This window comes from Fukomys damarensis, unplaced genomic scaffold (genome assembly GCF_012274545.1).
Source record: "Fukomys damarensis isolate Sample0158 unplaced genomic scaffold, DMR_v1.0_HiC HiC_scaffold_10, whole genome shotgun sequence".
Taxonomy (NCBI): domain Eukaryota; kingdom Metazoa; phylum Chordata; class Mammalia; order Rodentia; family Bathyergidae; genus Fukomys; species Fukomys damarensis.
The window spans coordinates 25,382,742-25,390,876 of record NW_022900922.1 but is presented as its reverse complement, the minus strand read 5'-3'; positions in this window follow the sequence as shown (position 1 = coordinate 25,390,876).

Below are 8,135 nucleotides of genomic sequence, written 5' to 3'. Positions count from 1 at the left end.
ATTTTTGAGGGACTATCACACTGTTTTCCACATTGACTGCAGCATTTTACCTTCCTACCAACAGTGTACAGGGCTCCAGCTTCTCTGCATGCTCACCCATGTGTTATGTTAGTACCATGCTGCTGCTCCGTCCCTTTCTGAGAACAGGTATTTTACCTCCACAAAACCCGGTGTCATGGAGACCAGGCAGCTAGGGCTGGCCCCTGCTCTTATATCCCCGAGTGAAAGTGGAGACAAAGTGCAAGTTCTTAAATGGAATGGTGTTTCCTGGTTTCTTCTTGCAGATGGGAATCTTAGCTGATCAAAGATTTAAGAGAGAAAGAAATCTCAAGCAGCCGAAACAATACCTTGTAGGCTTCAGAGCTTGTTGGCAGACTCCAAGCAAATGGATAGAGACCTACCTAATCAGTAATACAGTACTTTAGTAAGTCAGTCCTCCTGGGAAGTGGCTTCTGTGTTTAAAGTCTTCCTATTTGCTAACATTTATTTGTAACCCCCAAATTGGTACTCTGGCTACTTTCCCTGTCATCTATTGACAGGTGTAGAGCAGCAAAGTATCTGCCCCTATATGTTCCTGATGGAACAAACCCATGCTCTGCCTTCTGCTTTAGTTCTGTAAGAAAGTGTCCTTTTCATGGTCTGTTGAGTGCCACCTTTTAAAAGTATATTTGCGTGGTCTCTTGGTGGTAGTATGGCTGGTCAGAGTGCTGGCCACCATGCTCTTAAGTGAAAGAAAGCTGTGATGTGCTTTAGGGACAAAACCTGTGTGTTAGACAAGTGTGATTCAGGCATGAATTACAGTCCTGTTGGCCATGAATTGGATATGAATGAATCAACAACATATATATCTATATCTACATAATGAGTTGTCTTTAAACACAAATGCACATAAAAACCGGGGTTGTTGATTGATTGGCTAATAAAATGTTGTGGAGAGAGGCTTGCAGGAGTCTGCTCCTGCAATTCCCCTGGCAGCACTAGTCCAGTGTTTGCTAATTCACTGTTCACAGGCATTTCATTAGAAAAGAGCTTCCTCCAATAATAAGAGTCAGCTGTAATTGGAAAGCACTGCTTTGAGTGACAGGCCAGATGCAGCCCCTGTGTTTTAAATGCCAAGCCCTCCTAGTTGGAAGTGATAATCGATGATACACACACAGTCCTTCTCCAAGAGTCGTAACAGGCAAGGCACCTGGCAGGGTAGCAATGTATTCAGTTCCCTAACACACTGCACCTAAATCTGGAGTGGTAGACAGGGAGAAGACCATGGAGTCAGCAATGGGGCCTCAAGGATGCTATTCCGAGCCAGCACTTAAGAGTGGAGCTGACTAACCCCAGAATGAGCCTGGCTGGAAATAGTATCCCAGAAGGCTATTTCCTTCTTTTTAAAATCCATAGCTTACAAGGGAAGGAAAAAGAACTACTTGAACAGTAATTTAAAGAAATACTTGAGGCTGGGAATGTAGTTCGGTGGCAAAGCCCTTGGTTAGTATGTGCAGAGTTCTGGCTTCAGTCCTCATCTCTCTCTCTCTCTCTCTCTCTCTCTCTCTCTCTCTCTCTCACACACACACACAAACACACACACACACATACACACACATGTCTGGATACACAATACACAGGAAGCATCTCTTACCCAAATGAACTTGAAATTAACTATAGGTCCAAACAGAAAACCAGTGAAGTGAATGTGCTCTCTATTTTTTTAAAGATTCTCTAATATAAATAGGGCATGATGGCATACACCTGTAACCCCAGCTACTTAGAAAGCTCAGACAGGAGGATCACAAGTTTGAGGCCAGAGTGAGCAACTTAATGGCACCATGTCTCAAAATAAATACTAAAAAGGGGTGGGGGTGTAGATCTGTGGGAGGATGCTTTTCTAGCATATATGAGGCTTTGCATTCAATCCCCAGGACCACAAAACAGAAACAAAACCAAAAAGTTGTCCAGTGTAAAAATCTTGGTTAAAGCACAAGGGGGCTGAGGGTGCCTGAAGCTCAGGGGCAGTGCAGATCCTTAACGCGCACAGAGCCCTGCCCTGCACTCATTACCAATACACACGGCCATTGTTCATAGCAGGTGCTTGGTAAATACTGATAATAGGGAAGCGCCACTGTCCAGCCGTTCTTCCTGCTAGTTCAGTCTTATTTTAATAAAACACTTTGCTGTGGGAGGCAGGTTGGCACGTTGGTTAGGAGTTGAGTCCCATTGGTGTACGCCTGTAATACTAGTACTTGGGAGGCTGAGGCGAGAGGATCTGTGAGCTTGAAACCATATTGGGGTACATGGTGAGTTCAAGGCCAGCCTAAACTACAAACCCAGACCCTTTCTAAAAAACAAACAAACAATCAAACAAAAATAAACAGACAAGAAGAGTTGAGTCCTAGGAACAGAGGTCTTTGCTAGTTAGCATTAGCAAGTTACAGAATGGCTTTATATGCTTCATGCTCCAGATTTATAAAACAAATACAATAATAGTATTTAATACATAAGATTGTTTGAAGATTAAGTGAGATAATAAACGCCACGTATTTAGAATTACATACTTAGATGTGACCATTATCTGCTATATTTTAGATACCTTACAGCACGATGCCTTTCAGGAGTTACTACATTGTAATTTGTTCCCTGTGTATTTTAATTCTCCCATTGCACACACATAGCAAAGCCCTCACGATTTTTTCCTAGAGCAGTTTTGCAGAGCAGAAAGCAAAAGCCCACAGCTTTGCCTATCTTATGTGAGACTAAACTCACTGAAGAGATTAATATTGTTGGGGTGTCCTAGAGAGACGGGGGAGGTAGCAGAACTTTAGCAAGAACATTGGTGAGGAAGAAGAGGAGCTATGGACCCTAAAAAGGCAATGGTGCTTTTTGCAAACCAGTCCCTACCCTCCTGCCTCCCTCCTCCTCCACATCAGCCTGGGGAAGCTGTGGCAGAGAGACCAAGGAGGAGATTCTGGACATAGGGTCCCTATTTCAGACAAGATCCCTTTGCCTCCAGGTGGCAAAGAGCCGTAGGAACTTTGTGGCCCAAGACTATGGAGACCCCATGTGGCAGCTGGTGATACAAGTTCAGCTCCCTGTCCTTTGTCACTGTAGGACCGGGCACATTTGGTTTGGGGAGAAACCCCAAGATTGACTGAAAATGAATCTCCAGCCCTCATCCCGGCAAGCTGAGATGCAAGAAACCAAATTAAAGTTATCTGCAAGAAAGTAAAGTAGGTTGGGTTTCTTGCATGTGGAATTTGTGGACTGAGATTTGCAAGAACCACACAGGACAAGGAGGGACAGAGAGACTACTGTAAAGGTGGGATGGAGACATTATGACCTGGAGCATGTGGCTATAATTACCCAGAAATACAATTATTTTGGTGAAAGCATTATTAAATATTTCAAGGTACTTAATTAATCGTAAAAGTGGTCTTCGGAGGACAGGGGATTTAGCTCAAAAGTTCTGCCACCTGCCTCATAAGCACAAGGACCCCAGTTTGATCTCAGGTACGCCCCCGCCAAAAAGAAAAGAAAAAACAAAAAAAAGTGGTCTTTAGAGCAAGGAATTGTAGATAAAACAAGAACAAGCAAATTTAAAGTAATCTGTTAAATAAAATTCATTATTTTGGCTGGAAACAAAATTTAGTTAAGAAATGGAGGCTCTATCTTTGGTGAGAAATGTGAAAGTAGTTTCACTAACCTACCCCACCCTAGAGTAAAGAAGAACTCTACAGGAAATTTTAATTTAGAGACTGTTTTCTTCCTTTATTTTTGACAGAGAAGGCTTTAATAAAAATAAGTGAGATCACCAGGATAGTAATGAGATGATTATCCTCGACTAATTTGACTCATTGTAAGAATACTTAATAACAAAGCCATCTTAGGTTTTAATCTCCAGTGCTATTTTAAAGGTAGAATCATGTCCTGAGGGTAAATCCCCTCATCTTGGTGCTATATTTATTATTCTAAATTGAGTCATAATGATATTGAGTTGTCTAATTAGATAAACATACATGCATGCCCACTCAAATTTCCTACCCCTCCCAAGAATGCCTATCTACTTTCTCTGCACAAATTGAGCTAGAAAAGTGAAACATTATTCTCACCATGCATTTTGTTTTGTTTTGGTTTTTGGTTTTTTGAGACAGGGTCTCACTATGTAGTTGAGACTGACCTGGAACTCACTAAGCACCCCAGGCTGGTCTCAAACTCACAGCGATCCTCCTGCCTCAGCCTCCTGAGAGCTGGTATTACAGACGTGTGCCACCACGCCCAGCTCACCATGTATTTGTGATCAGAGATTGTACAAAAGAGGTCCCCCACATTCCCCATCAAAGGGGACCGCAGTGACTGTCTCTGGCAGACAGTCTGTCTCTGTGGGCAGAGATGGCACAGTTTGGTCAGGCCTCCCAAGTTTTAAAGATGAGCCAGCCATGCAGACTTTCTATGTGAAAATTCTCAATTTTTAAGTCCTGGCAACTAGGCAAAAAATGTTAAATGCCCTCTGCCAGCCAAGGCAAGCATATTTCCTGTGGGCTGTTAGCTTGCCTCCTCTGCTATGGAATTACATGATATTATTCAACATGCTTAGGACCAAAGTGTTTTGGGTTGTGGATTTTATTTTTCTGAGCTTGGAATATTCATACATACATAATGCACTATCTGGAGAACGAGACCCAAGCCTCAATAAGAAATCTACTTGTTTCACATATACCTTACAGGAACAACCTGAAGCTAATTTTAAGCAATATGTTTATGTTTAATGTAACCCATCACCTGAGGTGAGGTGTGGAATTTTCCATTTGTGTCATGTCGGTGCTGGGACCCAAGAAGTCAGATTCTGGAAGATTTCAGATTTTTGGATTAGGCATGCTTAGAATGTAATGATACTGACAATTTGGAATGTCTAGATGTAATATGCTTCAACATCATATGTGTGATTGTGTCAGACAGAAGTTATAACGTGAGCAGGGTGAAGACATGGAAGAAAATAAGAAACAAATGATTTTACTCTTATTATATCCAACCCTTCAGAATTAATATTTTTCCCTATTCTGTTTCTTCTTGCACCTAAATCAAAGCCTCTGATAGGTCAAGTGTATGCATTCCATCTGGAATGCAAGCTGGATATGTGACCTGTTGCCCGGACCCGGTGACAGGGATTGGTGACCTCCCTATTCCACCTGCTGCTTTTCCCTTGAATGATCTCACAGTTGTGACACTAATTTCCAAAGCTCTTTGAAAAAAATGACAACCTCCCAGACTCGTAAGTCAAAAAACTTCTTGCAAAGATTGTCACAAAGGTTGTCACCTGCTTGGTAGAATTCTTTATCTTTCAGCCATCAGAAAAGGCTTTTTTTTTTTTTTTAAACAGTCATAGATGAGTTACAGGCCAGGAGCATCTAGGATGCAAAATTGAAGGATCTAGAGTATTGTTATTCTACTACAAGAAGGAATGAGTGCTTCTGGTGTCTCTGAGGGTAGTTTTGGTTCACAGAAGTATGCATCTAGGTATTAGGAGGCTTTTCCCCTCAATTACTATTCAATTTTAACAAATGTACATATGTATAAATGTACGTAGATGAACCTTGAATATTATGCTAAGTGAAAAAAGCTTATCACAAAAGACCCACTATATTGCATGATTCCGTTTAAATGAAATGCACAGGGCAGGTAAATCCACAGGGATAGAAAGTAGGTGCCTAGCGGCCGGGGATTTAGCTCAGCGGTTCGGTGGCCTGCCTTGCAAGCACAAGGACCCAAGTTCAATCCCCGGTACCAAAAAACAGAAGAAAGTAGGCACCTAAGACTATGGGGTTCAGGGTAAGGGATGTAAATGGAGAATGGCTGCTAATGGTACAGAATTTTGGGGGATGATGCAAACGCTAAAAATTGTGTTGGGAATAAACTAGAAAGCATGGAACTATATAGGTTAGATAGATGAATTGCATGGTATATGAATTATATCTCTATGAAGCTGTTATTATAATGAACAAATAATTGGGACATAGACCTCTTCATTGGAAGGAACTAGTCGGGGACCTGAAAATATTTTGTTTTCTTTTTGAAGTACCGGGGCTTAAACTCAGGACCTTGCACTTGCAAGACAGGCACAGTGCCACTGAGCTAAATCCCTGGCCCACCTGAAAATATTTTGAAGGAAGTGTCACTCTGAGAGGTGCAGCCTACCCTGGTTAATTCTAGGAATCCTGCCACTTTAGAGACTGGCAGGCCTTGCCTTCATGTGGGCAGCAGAAGAATTTTAATCCTTGGTTCACAGTCAGGCTGAACCTCCAGCCCGTCACTGGTTCCTATTCACTTTTTCTTTTCCCTAAACACAGACGTTCACTGATTCACTTCATGAAGTGACTCACTTTGTACCATTTCAGTCCATTTCACAGCAGACTGTGGCTCCGTGGACTAAAAATAAAACCTCTGACCTAGTACAAGCTGGGGGTAGGTAGGTTTCAAGAACATTTTTGGACCATTTCTCAGATTCTTTCTTTAATCATGCATATACAAAATACAGTAACTAAGTATAATATTTTAAAAAACAAAGTCTCCTAAAAATTAGACAGATATACAAACTCGAAAAAAATTTTTTCTCGTTGTTCTTTTATTGGTACATTTTAGGTATACAGTACAGCTACATTCATTACTGGGATCTTGTACCTTTACATGACAGGTCTTGGTTCTCAGTTTTTCCCCTTGTCCCTGCCCTTCCTTCACCCCCTCCTCCCCTCCCCATTTACAAACACTTTATTTCCATTTTTTCATTTTCTCATATTTTTTTCTTTTCCCTCATTACCTTTCCCCTACCCTTCCCACTTTCCCTACACCTTTAGCCCTTTTCTTCCTATTTCACATGGTCAATTATCTCATTAGGATCTTGTGTACTATCGAAATTGTTTTTAAATATATAAAATAAAAGGCTGGAGCCCAAAAGGAAACTGACATATTGAAGTACAGGTATCAGAATACGAACAAATTATGTTGCAATAATTTATGTACCTCTTTATGAATGCATAAAATAACAAGACCTGTAACAGCTCAATTTAATAACTATTATACTTTTGATTGCATTTGAGTGGAGGGATTTCAACAATTGCAAATAAAAATATCTGTGGTTTTCATGATGACAAAGTCAAGGTGATGTTAATCCAACCGTGGTCTGTGGTCTGCATTCAGTGTTAAATGTCAACCAGAAGTTAGCGAAGACTTCCCATTTGGGAATCTGGGAACCTCTTGAGGTCTGCAGGCCCAAGGTGAAGAAACTTCTAGAGTGGGTACACTGTATGACAGGCTGTGACACTGGGTCCTAGGGACAGTACAACACGGGGTCAAGTTAGCTCCTGGACAGAGAGCACACTTTTTGAGCCTGGGTTTGCTCATCTGTAAAGAGGAAAGAGCTGAGGTGAGAATGAGCTTAGAAAATATGACACACTCAGACAGTGCCGGGCACGTGGAAGATTTGGTGTGAAATAGCAGCTTTTGATATCTCTAGGGGCAGTTTTGCTTCACACAAGTAGCCATCCAGACATGGTGAGTGCCCCCCAATTACTATTCAATTTTAGCAAATGTACATATTTTAAAAACTCTTTTCTTTACAGGTATGTCCAACCCCTCGCCGGTTGTCTCCATGTTTCCCTGGATAGCTAGTTCTGTGGCTCCATAGGATCATAAACTTTGAACACCATTACGTGATTTTTAGTGATAGTTTTCATGACTCCACTGCATGGTGCTCTGGAGCAGGCTGCCAAGGCAACAGTGGAGCAGTCGCTGATGTGGTGCTTTGACAAAATAATTTCAAATACCCCACTAGTTTTATGTTTAATGTTGCCCTCTTTTTTTAATGCTATAATAAAAATACAGAGAAGAAAATTTTGTTATTCATATACATTAACTATATTACATATTTAGTATGTGAAGGTCCAAGACAATTCCTCTTCATGCAGCACAAGCCAGCAAGCGAGGCAAGCCAAAAGGTCGGACTCCTGGGGTTTATACTGGTAAACTGGTAGTCTCTTCACAAATTTTATTTAGGGGCTGGAGGAGTAACTCAGCCTTAGAGCACTTGCATAGCTTGTGTAAGTCCCTAGGTTTGAACTTCAGCACAAAAAAAAAAAAAAAAAAAAAAAAAAAAA